Source organism: Neolamprologus multifasciatus, chromosome 23 (genome assembly GCF_963576455.1).
Source record: "Neolamprologus multifasciatus chromosome 23, fNeoMul1.2, whole genome shotgun sequence".
Lineage (NCBI taxonomy): Eukaryota > Metazoa > Chordata > Actinopteri > Cichliformes > Cichlidae > Neolamprologus > Neolamprologus multifasciatus.
The window spans coordinates 27787701-27806077 of NC_140460.1; the positions used below are offsets into that span (position 1 = coordinate 27787701).

Here is an 18377-nt window from a genome sequence, read left to right on the forward strand (position 1 = left end):
CACGCTGATGCACGTTTATACTGGAAACTGCACCACAAGATCAACAACAGCACACAGACACATCACCGCACAGCCCCGCTGCCATCCGCCTGGATTTAACCCCACCTAGCCGCCGCAAGTCCTCTGACAACGTGACAAAACCACAGCTATTGTTACCTCTTCAGATGCTTCTCCAGCTCCCAGAAGAGCAGCTTCAGGGCCATGCCGTCCCTGTCCTGCTCTGCTGCTCCTGCCCTGGCCAGCCCCTTGTCTCTCATTGATGCAAACCCGCTTCCCCACCAAAGTGTCCCCAAAACAAACACCACTGCCACCAACACCACCACCGCACCCCCTCCTCTGTCCTCCTGACCTATGTCCTTTGGGCCCGACCCCCTCACTCCCTTCAGCTGTGGGAGCTTCACATAGGGGCATCTGACCAGCAGCGGAGACTAGGAGAGGAGTGTGTGCGCATACACAACAGGAGTGCACCTTAGTGTGTTACGTCCTCCTGATTTGCCTCCTAACTAGGCCTGAATTACAAGTAGAGGCTGAGATGATTGGGTACGTGGAGCAAAAGCATAGGAGGGTGGGCAGTGATGTAACTGCGTAAGGAGTCACGTCACCTCCTCTTCTGTTGTTATGTAAACTGTCAGCAGAGATCAGGGTGATCCGTCCAATAGGATGAGCCACTTTTGACCACACACCCCCCATAAGCACTCTCCTGGCTGCCTTTAAATCACTCCCTTTGCCCTACACCTCGTCTCCTTTTCATCTTTTCTGTAACAGCCTGTCTTTGATGATAAGAGAGGTAAGCCCTGAATAACCAGGCACTTCCCCGCACACCGCAAAGACTCTTCAACTCATTTCGCAGAGAACGTGCACAATTTTAGCCATGCTGCCACATCTCATCAGTGGTCGCACACGTGCCCTGAGTGTGGGTCTCAGCTACAGCACGCCTCACGTGTACCTCCATACTAGCAAAATTTAAAAAAAAAAAAAAGAGATGGGGAAATACTTCAACAAACAAGAGCACATACAAAGTCTACACTAGTGTCTGAACAAAGGCCACAATAACAACAGACAGAGCTGATTCGTTGTTGCCAACATCGTCAATCAGGTCAATCAGCAGCACAGAGAGCAGCATCGGTTGCTGACTTGAAGAAAAGTAGAGAACGAAGAGGTAAAAGGGCAACTCTGAAGAGTGAAGATGGCGAGGAGCCGTGGGCGCCACAAAATGGCGGAAAAAGGGCACACTTGGGGAGTTTGTTGGTGGGATTCAACTCGATGCACGCAGTGAAATTATTAACCCCATTAGTGGAAGTCACATCATCTTTTCTTTCCTCAACTGCCAGTGCCACTAATCCTAGTAACAGCTGGAAGTTGGCTGGTATCGGAAATAATCAGTGCAATTACTTTTGACTTGAAGCACCGATGCAAGACGGCCAGCGTTACGGCTCACGCTGTATATCTGTACATTGTGTGCTTGCAGGTCTGGGGTCAGTGTACGCATGCTCGCTTGGAACAAAAGGTCTGAGTTAAGCCTCCACTGATGTTCAGGCAGTTTTACTTTCAGCCAATCGCTGGTGCCGCAACAGACTTGGCTCAGCCAATCGTGGCAGACCTTGACGTCATGACATCGCATATGGGCTGCTTTCATTCATTATGCATCCAAGTCCTTCTAAAGCTTCTGTATGTGGCCTGTACAAAAGTCTGACCTGTATGTTACTGTAGATATTGGACCCAGAAGACTACAGCCTATAAGAACTAATGTAGTAACACTGATGTGACCCTGATGTTTCAGGGACTTTAATAGCAAATTAAAATCCTCTTAGTTTTGGCGGTGATACCTTGTTGTGAAACTGCATCAAGCTATGAGACTGACTTAGTTAGGTAACGTCCCAAACGCTGCACAAAACAACAAGCAGGAGGCGGTGCTCAATTTAACGCTTTAGCAGCGCACCTTTGCAACAGCTTCACCCTTCTCTTCATTCAATACAAGCAGAACTGGACCAACACTGTTGTCCACCTTTTTGTACAGCTCAGAGCAGAAGGCAAAACAGTGGTGGGGTACATCGTTTGCCACACCCTGTGGAGCTTACATAAGAGTGGATGCGCTGCCACAATGTGGTAGCAGATGATGCAGGGTTTATGTTGTTCACCTAGTTAAATATATTAGTCTAAATATAATGGTTTGCTTCTTTTGGGGGGGTTAAATGAATTTGAATGCATTTTCTCCCATTTTTATTTTCATTTAGTTCCCACACTGGGTTTGATTATTTCAATTTACATGTAGTTTAAACAGTATTTAGTTTTAAATAGTTACATTTTTCATGTCACCATCTCACGCCTACACTCTGTATTGCTTCAGTTACTTAATATATTTCTCTTAGCCCTAGTTTAAATTCATATTTCAGTTAACTAAAATGTTTTGTTTTACACCTTGCTTCAGTTTGATTGTTTGTTTTTTTTTGGGGGGGGGGGGGTTTTGTCCCGTTTGGATCTTTAGCCATCAGAATTGTTGTCTTAAGGCCAAGAACGATGCCAAGCAGATTTATTTTACCAAGTGGATCATCATGGCCTTGCCATATTGGTCCATTTGATTGACCTTTATTATAATTATGTATTTATTTTATTTTCGGTTGCTAAAAACGGGACAGACATGACTGGGGGATAGGACAGGGAGAAAGAATGAAAGAAAGAGAGGGAGAGAAAGAAAACCAGAGGGGAGAAGAGATGGTGAGAAAGGGGGGAAAGAAAGAAAAACAAACAAAACACCTGGATCATCTGTATGGAGAAAAAAAAAAACAGAAGAGAAAGCAAACAAAAAAAGAGCACCATAATAAATACAGCACCATCACAATAAGCTAGCTAGCAGTAGATAACAATAGATACTAAATATTAAACGATATTGTGCAGCACGCAAGATTGACAGAGCACAATGTGCTTTGAGGCAGCAGCCAAGAAAGGTGTAGTTTGTGTCTGTGTACACCCGTGTGTACATCTGTGTGGATCAGCACGCTTGTATTCCAAAGGTTTCTCCATGTAACGATCTGCTAGGGAGTGTGGGGAGCCACAGCCCCGTCCCCCAGAGCATGAAGCAGGTATGTAGGAGGTCCAGGCCCCAGACATCCAGAGGCCCCAGAGTACGAGAACCCGAGGAGGACCACCAAAAGGGGGGGGAACTGTGCCACCCTCCTGGGAAGAGCTGAGTAGAGCCCCAAACGAGAGGTCACCCAGCAGCTACGGAGCAGAGGCCAGAGGGGGTTGCAGTAGCGTGCCCGCGGGCTCTTCCGGCAGCCAGCTGTGCCAGAAAGGACCGAGCTTCAGGCCCAGAGGCCAGAGGCCTGAGGGCACCCCACCCCCCGGAAGGGGCCCAGCCGGGCCACAGGTGCCAGGCCCCGCCAATCGGCCACCAGGAGTGAGCCGGTACATACATGAGCGCCCAGCCCCAGTTGACAAGGACCACCAACACAGTTTGATTGTTCAGTTTGATTGTTATCGCACCCAGTTTGTGGCTCCTAGCTTCAGAATTGAGTGTTAGGGCTTTTCTGTTCAACACTGGGAACTGCACAGTCAGGCAGTATCAATTTAATCTGCAGGACAGGGACCATTAAAAATAAAAATTGTGGACCGTTAAATATTCTGTAAATCTAGAGGAGCAGCACTGTTCTGTGTCTGAAGAGTGTATAGGAATAGAAAGAGAGAAATGGAGATAAATGCCAAAACAAGCGAAGCAGAGGATGTCTTTAGGCTTTAGTAGCTTTATGCTGTAGAAAAGTGAGAAACCAACTGCACCAACAGCAACGTAAATGCCCTTTAGTGTATTTTACTTCCGTTTATCTATGTTCTGCCTCATAAAAGCATCCAGCTGAGAGTAACTAGCACTTCCACCTCATTTTTATTATGTGGTTTGAGAGGAAGCAGAGCTGGGTGACCAACACCAGGGCTTTAGAGTGTGACCAATTTGGTCGCTTATGCGGGGAAAAAAAAAAAAAAAAAAAAAAAAAAGGTCTCCGCAACTCTGGAAGTCTCTGCGTTATCAACAACAGACACATTATGCCCATATCATGATCTAAACCAATCAGAGATAGTCAGGGCCAGGACCTCTCTGATTGGTTGTGGTCCAGATATTCTTGTAGTCCTTCCCGAATGTACGTTTGAAAGTGCAGGCGGACAGAGAGAGGTGAGTAGTGCTATATTCTGAGCTGCAGGTTTTGTCTCTCTCCAACCAAAATTGACTGAACCAGCAGCAATAGAAGATCAAAACTAAGCTTCACATTTAGCTTCACATAAACATCGTCATGAATTTCCTCTAACTTGTGCTGTTTTGCTTCCACCACGATAAAAATCACACTTGCTGCACAGCTCTTTCTCTCAATGTTCTTCAAGAACAGTTTTCTATCTCAAATCTCTGTTTTCTGCATTATTCATTCGCTTATTACGCACAAGTCATGTACAGTGCTGTCGGCCGCTGTTTTGTTTTTTGGTTGGTTTTTTTTTGTTTTTGTTTTTTTTGTGCTTTTTTTTTTTTTTTTTTGGGGGGGGGGGGGGGGTGTCTCAAAAATGACCAGAGAGAGCAGCAGCATTCAGAAAAGCTCAAATTGAATTATTCACACACTTCGGTATTCAGCTTATCCCTTAAGTAAGATTCCTCTGCTTCCATTTTTTTCCTTTACATCCCTCTCTTTATCTCTCCCGTCCTCCATGCTGCACATCACCCACCTCCTTCCACATCACTTCTTCTCGAGCATTTGGTAGGCGTGAGCTTGTGTGTGTCTCCCTGGGCATGTGCATCATGTTTGTGTGTGCGTCTGAGGTCATGTATGCAGACTGGCAGAATCCAGTTTGAGAGGCTTTAACTCTGTCCTTTACTCAGCAACAGATGACATCTCAGATAATTTTTCCAAATGTGGAAAAAACAAAGGTGTGTTTGAACTGAATTTGGAATGACAACTGAGTCATTTTAGTATTTTGAAGGGTGGAACACCTGACTGGGCAGAGGTAGCGATGAAAGCCACCATTCTACCCGTCTGCAGCAGAGGATAATCTGCCTTGATCTATGCCCAAACACAGACAAAACTCCAATAAGTCTCATGGCATCAGACCTTCAGGGCTGAAGCTCAGTGAAGCGAAAGAATCGCTCACTGCTGTGCACGCAATGCCTTACATAACCAGCCTCAGTGCCATATGGTCTAGGAAAGGGAGGGAAGACAGCGAGATGTAGACTGAGCGACTAGTTAGTGATGGTGCAGATGTGCCCTCTTCTCCTCATAAAAAAAAAAAAAAAGAGATATCATTATCTGCCATCTGACAGATAATAATCTGCCATATCATCTGCCATAAAGCTGGGAGGAGTAAGTGCAACAATAAATAATTGCCAAAAAAGGAGACAATCAGAAACAGCCAATGGAGGAGACTGTAAGACCGAATGTGATACACATAACTGTAATCTACAGATTTTACCTCCTTGAATGAGGTTATGTGGTTAGCTCGTTTTTTTGTGTTTGTGGGCAATAGGTGCCCTCGGTCACACAAGCCTACCTACCAGTCAGAAAACCCCTGACAGTCACTAGGGCGAAAAAGGTGTATTCTTCAACTGGTTGGAAAAGTTTGCTAATTAAAATCAGCTGCCAAGAGGGTGCCGCACCAAAAGCCTCCCTGTGATTACTAGTTGTAACTTAAAGTTGTAACTAACATGGTCAAAGGAGCTTGCAAAGAAAAGCGTCTGGACTTCTTTAAGTTACTTGAAGACGTTTCACCTCTCATCCGAGAGGCTTCTTCAGTTCTAAGGTCAAATGGTGGAGAGTCCCAGATATAACCCTAGTGGGAGTGTCCCCCCACAGAGGGACAAAAGGACCCCCTGATGATCCTCTAATCGCCTGAGCCAAGGTGTGGAACTGGGTGTGGGTCCCAATCAGCCAGAGTTTCGGGTGATTTCATTGTGAAACCTGGCCCCACCTTATCATGCGAATTCCTGAGGTCAGATGGCCCAGGGTGTGAGTGGGCCTTAAGGCGTCTGGGAAGGGATCTCAAAACTGGATTATAGATGGCAGAGAGTTGGTGTCGTAAACCATCGCCTCTGTTCAAAGATGGTCGCTCACAGTGGACATAGATGGCTTCTTTCACTCCTCTTTCAAACCATCTGTCCTCTCTGTCCAAAATGTGAACATTGGCATCCTCGAAAGAGTGTCCTTTATCCTTAAGATGCAGATGGACAGCTGAATCTTGTCCTGTGGAGGTGGCTCTTCTGTGTTGTGCCATGCGCTTGTGAAGTGGCTGTTTGGTCTCTCCAATGTAGAGGTCTGGGCATTCCTCGCTGCACTGTACGGCATACACCACATTGTTAAGTCTGTGTTTTGGCGTTTTGTCTTTCGGGTGAACCAGTTTTTGTCTGAGTGTGTTGCTGGGTCTGAAGTACACCGGGATGTCATGCTTGGAGAAAACCCTCCTGAGTTTCTCTGATACACCGGCTACATAGGGGATGACAATGTTGTTGCGCCTGTCCTTCTTATCCTCCCTCGCTGGTGTCTGATCTTCTTTTCTGTGCCTCTTTGCTGACTTTAAAAACGCCCATTTAGGATAGCCGCACGTTTTGAGTGCTTCCTTTACATGTGTGTGTTCCTTCTTTTTCCCTTCAGGCTTAGAGGGAACATGTTCTGCCCGGTGGTGTAGGGTCCTAATTACTCCAAGTTTGTGTTCCAGAGGGTGATGGGAGTCAAACAGGAGGTACTGGTCCGTGTGTGTGGGCTTCCGGTAAACTTCGATGTTGAGGTTGCCATTCTCTTCAATGTGCACAGCGCAGTCCAGGAAAGGCAAACAGTCGTCCTTCGTGTCTTCCCTGGTGAACTTGATGTTTTTATCCACAGCGTTGATGTGCGCAGTGAAGGATTCCACTTCTTGTGTCTTGATTTTGACCCAGGTGTCGTCTACATATCTGTACCAGTGGCTGGGTACTCTTCCTTTGAAAGAGCCAAGAGCTTTCCTTTCCACTTCCTCCATGTAAAGGTTGGCTACAATAGGTGACACGGGGGAGCCCATAGCACAGCCATGTTTTTGTCTGTAATAGCCTTCGTTGTATTTGAAATATGTAGTGGTGAGGCAGAGGTCTAACAGTGTGCAAATCTGATCGGGTGTGAAGTTGGTCCTGTCCTCCAAGGAGCTGTCTTCTTGTAGTCGTTTTCTGACAGTCTCCACTGCCTCCGTGGTGGGTATGCAAGTGAAGAGAGAGACTACATCAAAGGACACTATGGTTTCATCTGGATCCAGGGTAAGTTTCTGGACCTTGTCAGTGAAGTCGGTGGAGTTCTTGATGTGGTGTGGGGTGTTCCCCACGAGAGGAGCAAGGATGGTAGCAAGGTGTTTTGCAATGTTATAAGTGGCTGAGTTTATGCTACTGACTATGGGTCTGAGTGGGACAGCTTCCTTGTGGATTTTTGGAAGTCCGTAAATGCAGGGTATGGCATCCCCTGGGTAAAGGCGGTGATAAGTAAGGCGGTCAATGATTTTGTCCTTTTCCAAGTCTTGAAGGCAACTAACATGCTTCAAATGGCATGACTAATTTTAATGATAAAAGTTTGTGTCGCACTCTTCAACATAAAGTTACATAAAGTTTCATTAATGTAGCGCCAACTCACAACACAAGGTGCTTTATAGTGTAAAAATCCTACAATAATACAGAAAACACCAACAATCAAATGGCTCACTATGAGCAAGCACTTGGCAACAGTGGAAAGGAAAACTCCCTTTTAACAGGAAAAAACCTCCAGCAGGACCAGGCTCAGGGAGAGGCGGCCATCTGCTGTGATCGGTTAGAGGTGAAGGGAGGAAGACGGGAAAAAAGACACACAGTGGAAGAGAGCCAGAGATTACTAATAACTAATGATTAAGACTTCGCAAGCAGTTACCAAGCAGTTCCAGACAAGTCCATGTCTTCAATGCAAACTAGGAGATGGCAATATGTCTGTGAAGGTTCTCAGTCATCCAGGTCATCGTAACTTAAAGAAGTCCAGACGCTTTTCTTTGCAAGCTCCTTTGACTAGGAGATGGCAAGATTTTTGACCATTGACCAGCGGTTGCCTGGGGATCATTGACTTGTTGATAGGCCTCTATGACTATCCATTCATAATACTGGAGGTGGGACTACGCGCAAACTTAGAAGTGATCTTATAAACTTGTCAATCCAGATTCTATACAACTGGACACAGTGAAGAAGAAGAAGAAAAAAAAAGACATTTTGCAATAAATCTTACCCGCATCAAACAAATAGAAATAAGGAAAATATGGGAGATGTCACTTTAATGTTTTCAAAATTTCTCAAATTACATTGAATGACAAGACTAGATGAGGGAATTTAGGCATCACTTTTGTAATCATGTGGTCGACAGAATGTCTGTAAATTTAGTTACACTCAAAATAAGGTGATAATGTGTTGCCAAAACAGTGTAGTTCCCAACAAACCGAGCTCAAATTGAACAATTAAATAATTGATTGTCAATCATCAGTTTACTACTAAAGCTTGTGAAGGTAGGTCTATAACAACGCCTGTAATTCTAGGTGTTGCAATACTTTTTTGTTAAACACCTTGAATTTCAAGCGCACTGTGGTGGTTGAGTATACAAGAAATACCTGAAATTATGCCAGTGTTTAAATATTTATGAGCCTAACTATATTTCTGTAGTACTAAAAAGCTTTTCCAAGCACCCAGAATGATGCTTCCCCTGCACACTTTACTCACTATAATCCATGGGTTAAAATGATTATACATCCAAATATTACACAACCTTGGACACAATTACAATATAGAGGAAGTTATGTTGCCAAGCCTCGGTCATATGGGTAAGTGTTTTGTTTTAAGTTCGAGCACTCGGTGGAAACACAGCGAGCTTGCTTGTCACTACAGTAACAGTAAAGATCTTCTCACCAGCAGTTGAGAAACTTTGCTTGCAGCTCTCCGTGGTCAGCAGGCATCACGTAGTGAATTTAATGTGTTTGAACAATGAGAACCGCAGAGGCTTCACACACAATTACGATTTTACCGCTTCACTTTCAGGGGGAAATGTTTTTCTTGGATGGGTGCTACAACTCTCATGTTCTTGTCATGTGAGAGTGAAAGATGTTCAAAAACAGACCAGAGAAACTGGAAAGGAGAAGCTCAGGAGAGCAGGTGTAGGGTAATGACTGCACAGAGTCCCCCTGAAGAAACACAGCCATATCAAACTACAGCAAACAGGTTCACCATGAAGTTTATTTTGGGACAGAAACTCCTCAGCACTGAAACTGAAACCACAATGCAAACATCGCCAATATCATATTTCACCTTACTATCACCAAAACACCCATGTAGAGCTGCTAATGCTACCTTAAAGCATGCTAGTCTGTAATCAATGAACTAGAAATGCATAACAATAACGGAGTTTATTTTGTGTTAATGATTCAATCAAGATCAAGTGATCAGACTGTGATTAAAATCACTCCCCCAATCAAACAAAAAAACCTAGGTGTGTAAGCTCAGGTCTTATAGCTTAAAGCATAAAAAAATACGCCTAATTTCTATACTTTGTTACTATTACTTTTTCCACTATAACACAGAATGTATTTGCCTGTTTGGTTGTTCAAATACAAAAACTTGGCACAGAGGTGCAGCTTAGCTCTCTGAAGGATGCTAATATTATGATGCCATCACATTACCTGGCAACCAGCTATCAAAAGGCTGAAAAAGGCCAGATTTTAGCCTCGATGCTGCTACAACACCTTATCAAAGCATCCTATTGTTTCAATTTCACAATGACAATGACCTCTCATGTATAACCACAAAGGTTACACACCAACCTGGCAACAGGCTAAAATGACCCACTTTTAGCATATAAACCAAATCCAACACCATGTCTTTAGTCTCTCCGTGTGATTTAGTGTGTCAGTTTACCAACACCACAAACAGGCCAAACAATAAGGCAGCATGGCCATGTGCTAGTATCCAACAATCTAGAATCATGTCTGTGGTTATTCTCATTTATTTAGTGTTGATGAGTTAAAAAAATAAAACATAAAAACAATAATTAATTATAGATAAATAGTAATCAAACATGTGCCACAGAGGTTTTCTTGCTTGGGCCGCTTGTCTCAGACATTTTCATACATTAGCTTTACAAACACTGGATTTATACACCCATTAATATACTGTTTGCTATATGATAAAGTGGCTTTAAAAAAAAATTTTTTAAAGCCAATATGACCAACTCGCAAAATAATAACTAAGGACAGTCAGAAATCCCATGTACATCTAGAGGGATATATTTGAGGCTTTGTAAACATGTACTGATTAGTTACACTCCTTACAGAGTTTACTTTGTGAAGCTGTAAGGATCAGCCTTTCATATAATTTAAAAAGCCAGGCGTTATGAGCATACCTCGCCATGATTTTCAAAGTTCCACATTCTGAAATGTTTTGTTTCAGATGGTTTTCACTACTCAGAGACTTTGTCATCTCATGCACACCAGTCCCACGCACCTGCTGTTCAAACGTTCTGTTTGTGAAGGGCAGCCAATCAGATGAAGGATGGAATAAAGGGAAGGAATTAAGTAAATAAGGATTTTTTCCCCCATAACAGGTATCTTTAAAAGAAAATTCCAAGAAGATGCATTAGGCTGTAGAAGATGAATTCAGAAATGTGCCATGTGCTTTGGGTTGTCAGAAGAATAGTTATTTTGGACGGTTTAGTAGAGAATTTTTTTCCCTGGAGATCAGCTTTAATTAAACTTAAAGAATGTAGTCTGAGCGTGTGGAAACTTAAGTAGATCCTCTTTACATCTGCAAAAACAAAACTTTCAGTAGTACAAGCAGTCTCCCACTTCCTAGCTACGCTGAGGATATGAAATTACTATATGCTCAGTTACCTACCATAAATGCATGGATTCATGTTCAATATCATCAAATTTCTTACTTCTTAGGTCAGTGTGAGAAAAGCCAGAGAATTAAAAAAAAAGAAGAAGAAAGAAAATAGCACCACAGTTATTGTGACACAGCCAGTTAAAATCATAAAACGCACCTCCTCCTCCCATCTTATCTTTTCCCTTCAGTACAAAAGCCTGGAGGAAAACAGCAGCTCACTCATTCCAATAAACTCCCTCTCCTGTAAACAGCTACAACTTCACACAAACACGCACCATAAACCATGCCAGCAGCTCAAGCCATAAACACGCTTCTACATGCATGGACCCACATTATGATCTCACTGGTGTGGGACTTTCTTTAGGAGCAGCTCTGCATGAAGGCACAAGGCGGAGAAACGTGACACTCGTCTGCCCTAAAACCCCAACACATGCTGCCCAAAACAGAACCCGTCAGAGCCAGCGGACACTCTGATCTTGATCTCAGGACACGCAGGCACGCACACACACACACACACACACAAAGATGCACTTTCAGATTCACTTTCTCAAACATGACAGAAAATCAAATGCGCATGTAGAGAGCAGACATTTGCGTGCAAAACAAAAGCATGTTCTTGCAGGTTACACCGCATATAAATCCCCAATGACCTTGAAATTAATGTGCAGAATGAAGGTTTGTCGCCACACAGAAAAATTACACTGTGCCATGACAAATTCATTTACTGCCTATATACAAAATGTTTCTACACTGAGGCAAAGGGGATGCATATTTATGCCACAAGTTGATGCAAATATGCTTATAGGAGCAAATCCATCCCAGAAATAACCTCCAGTGCATTTCAAACCCTTCCCCGGGATAAATCATAACAACCCCTGCATGCAGCAACCGTCCAAACAGTTATTACATGCCGATTTCTGACAGTAAGCACAGAGAAGATCCTAAACTGCTCATTTTGTTTGTGCACCGCATGCAGAAGGGATGTGTCCGCTTAGCTGCAAGGCATATTTTAGGTCAGTGACTCTACAAGCATATTACGGTTACATAAACAACCACGTTTCAATGCTGTGATCATTTATGAGCCCACACTGCCACCTCGTGGTTCAGCAGCAGCACAACAGAGCAGACCAACAGCTGAGTCAACGTCTCTACTGAAGCGTAACGTGATGTTAAAACTAATTACCGGAGAAACAACTTAACAGCCCTCAGGTGTGACTTATCGCTCATGACAGATAGGAGATGCCGCCCAGTAAACCTGAAGCAGAGCTAAACCATCCATGACAACTCAAAGGGAAACCTGCTGAGCTCTTGCGGCAGTTCACAGTTCAAATAATACACCTGTGATGAGCGTGCTTGGAGAGGTGCCTGCAGGAAAGTCTTTAAGCTGGCCAACTCAAGACAAATTCTGCTGCAGGATTTCACAAAACTTCACAGACATATTTGTATAGAGCAGGGGTGTCAAACTCAAATACACAGTGGGCCAAAATTCAAAACTGGAACAAAGTCGCGGGCTAACATTAATATTTATTAAAAAAAAATCTTCCTCCAGATTTAAGAATGAATCTCTTCTTATGGACTCAAACAAGTTTTGCTGAAAAACTGAATATGGAACAAGGAAAGCTTAATACTAAACAATATATATATTAGCTGTATAATACCAGTAGGCCAGCTCTAATAATAATTTGATATGGCTTCGCGGGCCAAATGTAATTAGAGTGACACCTATGGTATAGAGGGAACAACTTGTGCTTGTGAACTCATTGAGTTTGACCTCATTAAAGACTTTGTGTTCCCTCAAAGAAATGACCCCAAATACCATTGAAAACATTTGATTCCACTTGCAAAACAAAGCCATCTTTTGCCAGAAAAGACCTGTGATTTCATAGGTTCGTCTTGATCAAAGCAAACATTTCACGTGGGAAAAACTGAAGCTTGGTTTATCAAGAAAAGTGGTTCCCATGTGGAAACCATATGGATGAAATTTACATAATTATATTAGTTCACATCAAACAGTTCTGACTGATGGTAAGGAGAACAATAAAACGTGTGTGTGTGTGGGGGGGGGGGGGGGGGGGGTATTATTGCCTTATGCATTTTACTGGGGTGGGTATCATTCAGATTTTATTGATTTTCTCAATGACACTTAACAATACTATTATCAGTGCTGCTATCCATATGTGGGTGTAAAGTAATGACATAAAAGTAGTTAATGCTCGCTTTGACAGACAGCTTTTGACAGGAGCTTGCTGGTGTTAACCTGCTTAACCGAAGCCACCTCTTCACACACATTGTCTTTAATTAAACTGCATTCTCATTATGCTATGAAATTAGCTGCTGCTTTCTAACAGTCAATACTTTGGTATTGGCAAAACTTCTACCATAACCAATGAAATACTGGCTCTCAGGTGCCACTGAAGCTTTACTACCCTTTTTCAATGAAATCCAAATGCTTGCAATCAAACTACAAAACAATGTCGCTAATATAAAGCTGTGAACGTGTAAGTTTTATAGGCAGTAAATTACTTGATTGAGAATTAATTCATAAAGAAATATTCCCATAATATTTGCTGCAAGCAAACTGAAAGCTCAGGTAACTTTGACATTCAGTCATGACAGACATTTACATATCAGCATTGTATATAAAGGAAGTATTTCTGCATTCATGTTGTGTAAATGATATAAATTTACACAGGCAAGCATGCACACGAATCAAAACTACCATCCTTTGGTACCCATCCATAAGCTAACAATTAACTACCGGTGCAGATAACTCACCACCTAAAATAAAGAGATATAACACTATCAGCAGAAACTATAGTGAAAGCTACTATTTTGTGGCTTCAATGAACTTTAGCAAATGCTACCATAGTGCTATACAAAGCTGAAGAGGCACCTGGAAGCCAAACATCCTTTCTAAGAAAAACCTGGTCAATCTCATAAAAAGCTGGATCAGAATGCTTGTTGAAGTTGAGGAGAAGTGTCTGATGAGGTGATGGAAGAAAGTTATGTACTGGTGGGGCTTACTGCAAAACCTTCATCTGATGGGAACGTAAAAGGAACTGAGCACATTTCAGACCTTTTTTTGGGTGGCATGCCCTCCTCAGAAAATGAGGACCACCCCACACCTTAAAAATTTTAATCAGTACTGGGGTAATTTTGAAGAACTGTGATGGGAATTAACTTTTTTCCCCATGTGATAAACAAGACAATAACTGAATAAAAACTATCCCTCAGCGTTCTCGTAGACCAGTGGTTCCCAAACTTTTTTTGCTGGGCCCCCCTTGTTTTACAAGAAAAATGTTCGCGCCCCCCCTCGCGCGCACACGCACGAACACATCCTCCAACCACACACGCCCATATTTTGCTCCATTGCGGTTTATTTCACACCTCAAACATTTAGTAAACAATTAAGCAAATACAAGTAATCTGCAATAAATGACAGGTAGTAAGAAAATAAACTACTAAGTCTTTTACGCTACGTCAGCACCTACACGGGTATTTTTGAAAACGCAGCTGTTTCGTCCACACGTAAACGGCGTTTCGAATCACTGAGAACAGAGATTTTTTAAAACTCCTTTTTTGCGTTTACGTGTGGACGAGGAATACAGAGTTCGTCACGCAATGTCAAAGGTATGTGCCTTTTTTCACCTCACGCTGTGTGCACGTTATTGTTTACATGAGATGAATTGCAGAATGGCAGACAGAGACGAAATACTGTTAATCTGACTATCTGCAGGTTTTACACGCTTACATACCCACGCAGTTACTGTCCCTCCATTTAGAAAGGCAGAGGCGTCATGGTGTAATTATTTTACATGTAGTTGTTTTTTTTTTCCTGTGTAATAATATTCATCATTGCTATCAATACATTTTTCAAAAAAATCCCTCTGCAAAATGGGTTCAAAAACATAAACAACTGTTGGATGCTGTTTGTCCGTGATTTGAACCGGGGAACAAATTGTGGCAGGATCAGCCTGATGTTATTTGTATCCCGCTGTAACTTTACTGTATAAAGAGCTAACATCTCCAAAATGTCAGGAGTAGTTAGTCATTACAACAAGTGTTTGTGAACTACAAATCAAGAATGTGGGATACTGTTTGTCCGTGATTTAAACAGCCCAGCGCTGCTCCCAACGAAGGGAAAACCAATCCTGCAGGGAGACCTACCTCGGCACTTGTGCAGGTGAAACCAAAGGGAAGATATGCTTCACCATAGAATGAAGTTGGTTTGGAAACATATTCAGCTATGCTTCATCTCCTGCTTTGCGTTCGTGTGGGCGCCCGTGCTAGCAGTGTCCAAGCGTTGTTTTTTTGTTTTTTTTCCCTTTTCATGCCGCGCCCCCCCTGCAATGGCTCTGCGCCCCCCCTAGGGGGCGGGCCCCACACTTTGGGAACGTCTGTCGTAGACAAATCTAAGGTATCAATTACAAAATCTGATCAGAAGTCTGCTCCATGTCTCTCCGTGTGCAATAAGGTTAAATGTGTACTTTGTATCTCCCCCTGAGAAACTTTCCAAAATCAAAACACAATTACACAGCCCTGAATTCCCATCACATTTTTCACCTGGTTGTTTGCCTGCCCCACAGTTTGAGAACCACTGGCATTGAGACAGTTTGCCACAGGTGTGTCTGTCGGTTTGCCTTAACCACAAAAAAATAAATAAATGTAAAAGTCACTCACCTTGAGCACACTGCTCCAACAGGTACAACTGGCATGAAACCATAAATGCTACTGAACAGCCTAAAGGCTGTACGTGGAAAAAACAAGACCTCAAAAGGTTTCATTTAGGAACTAGTATCACTGAAAGCTTTAAATCCAACACCCAGATGCAAAAATAGAATAAAACATTCCTGGACACCTGAAAGTCTGATGCTGTCAGGCTTAAGTTTCTACTTTACTCTTTAATTTGTTGTCTCAGCTTGTTTGTGGTAGTCATGGTGCAAAAATGTGTGCTGCACTATGACTGTTTTAAAGATTAATACCATTGCCATTAACAGAACAGTATGAGGTTTTTTGGTAACATTTGCTTTTCCCAGGTAATCTTTTTTTTTAAAGCAGCATATTACTTGCTTTTGGACTTGTTGGACCTTCTCCTGGTAACTGTGGGAGTGCTCAGCTGGATTTACCTGAAATAAAAGGGCACCCAGAGCAACTTCTCTTTGATGCCAGCTACAGTCAAGTTTAATCTTAGCCGTCGGGGACTTCCTCTGCTTTGTCAAAGCTTAGCTATGAATGACAAGTCAGTTAAAAGCAGGTGTGCCAATATTAGCAAACATGAATCATGAGGCCGAGCCAGTATAACTACAAATACAGCTTGACAGGTGGCTTATTATCTCTATGACCTGAAGAGGTTTTAAGAAGCCGAACATCTCAAATTCATATGGCCCTTTTCTGCTAAAATATCTAAGAGGGAGTCATTTAAACAGGAAGGAAGAGCTACACTCTGATGCTCATGAATCAGATCAGATCAAGACTAATAACAATAGTGGAATTAATCCAACGCTGAACAAATGTTTTAACTGCTGGCAAGGATTTGGACTTTATTTCAGGGTTGTAAAACACAGAAGAAAGCTTCAAGATGAGACACAATGCTGCTAATCTAAAGCTGAAAAAAGAAGCTGTGTAAAAGTTTACAGGCCATAAATCACTAGATCACACCTCTAGCTTTTACAGCTGAGGATGAAGTCATATAGGTAAATATCCATGCAAAATGTGCTGCAAGCAAACCGAAAGCTCGGGTAACTTTGACATTCAGTCAGCTGAAAGTCTAAAAGAGCACATGACAGATATTTACATAACGGCATCATACATAAAGGAAGTAAAAGGAATAAATTTGCACAGGAGACCATGTACACTCTGAGTTGAAACTACCTGCAGAGGTTGAAAAGGAGGCTACTCCTAAGGTCAGTTTCTCTGCAGATTCGCACTTCTACACAGTGTTGTTGACAGAAATGGAGAAACGTGTGTGGAGGACACAGACGGCAGGTGCACGGTCACCTAGAAGTGTGTTTGTGTGAGGTCATGAGTGTTTTCCTTCTACTCTGATATCCCAAAGTCCAATTACAGCAAGCTGACATTCTGCCCTAGGGAGGAGGACCCTGGTCTTGCTGTGATATTACTAATTAACATCACTGGGGCAGATATTTAAAAAAAACGAGCAGACACACCCTTGCGTCTTTGTTTCAGAACTTGGCAGAGTCCGTGTCCGCAGCTGTGCTAGATCAAGCGTTTTCGACCTCCTGACAGCTGCAACGTGACGGCTTTTAAAGACCCAATCTGGACTCTGACACACAGCAGCAACAATATTGAGTGTGAACAGGGCTGATTGGGCTCCACAGGAAACTGATCACCCAGGATAATGAGTTAGTGTCGATTCAGAGGTGGAAGTGGAAAGAGACCTCTGAAACTCTGGAAATTATTTTTCCTCAGCGATACCCACTGACATGTTTCCAATAAGCAAACAGCCACAGACAACAATCTCCACCCTATTTTTCGTGAAAAGCTACACCTACAACTGGATGTGTACAAATGTTAGTCATCATTAAAGTCACAACCTGTAGAGAAGAAAGGAGCATCTTAAGAGTGGAAAGACAAAAGCCCTGGTGTCTAAGAGAAGAGAGATCACCTCAGACGCTTTCACAAAGAAAGGAAACAGAAAGAAAAGAGACTGTGACAGAGGGGGTGGAACGAAAGCTGTGACAGTAACAGAAACACACAGCCTGATCGCAGCATGACAGGACAATGACTATAAACAAAGATGATACACACACAGCAAGACTGTCTGCTGCTGCAGGACAGTGGCTGATTCATGGCAAGAAAAGAAGCTGACTGACAGACAGATAGAAACGCACTTGCACACGGCCTTGATGGGGTGCCACGAACTGCTGACAAAAGCCTCCACAAGCGAACACTGTCCTGCTCTGTCTGTGGCTCAGCGTTACTGAGATTACGTCAACATTAAGCCAGCAATCATTTGTTTCTCTGTTTCTTAAACTCGAACGCCAAGAAGACGACTGAAATCATGACGTGATAACTGAATTCAGCTTTAAACATTCTCTCTTTTGCTGCTAACAATTTGGAAGCAAAAAAACAAAACAAAAAAGTCTATTTGTTGCCAACAGCTGGTTACAAAAACACCACAACATCCACAGAATATGTTGTCCTTTTCTCCTAGTGGTCTTCAGTGGAGCCTGGTGGCAGTCCATCAAATGCCCTCTACAGTCTGGGAGAGGGGGGGAGGGGGGGGGGGGTTAACTGTACTCACAACATGGATCTCCTGCTTAACCAGCTCACAGGGCAGCACTATGGTAACAGGAGAACGCTTCCATGACACTATTCTGTTTCTCTCTGTCGCCACAGTTTTTAGATTTATGCAACACAACTTTACAGTGTAGACGCAAATGGGTCAAGTCCCCCCCGAAGCAACTAAATTTAAACAAAGCTTGCTTTTTTTCTTTTTTTTTTTTAGAAAACTACTAACTCTAGAAAATGAGCATTTGGTATGTGTGCA

General features: G+C 42.9%; 1 protein-coding gene across 1 annotated transcript in view; it reads right to left on the reverse strand.

The window, feature by feature from the left end:
* Positions 1-18377, reverse strand: part of LOC146491747 (TSC22 domain family protein 1) — a 30243-nt gene that overhangs the window by 8495 nt on the left and 3371 nt on the right. The gene's annotated exons all lie outside the window — the stretch shown is intronic.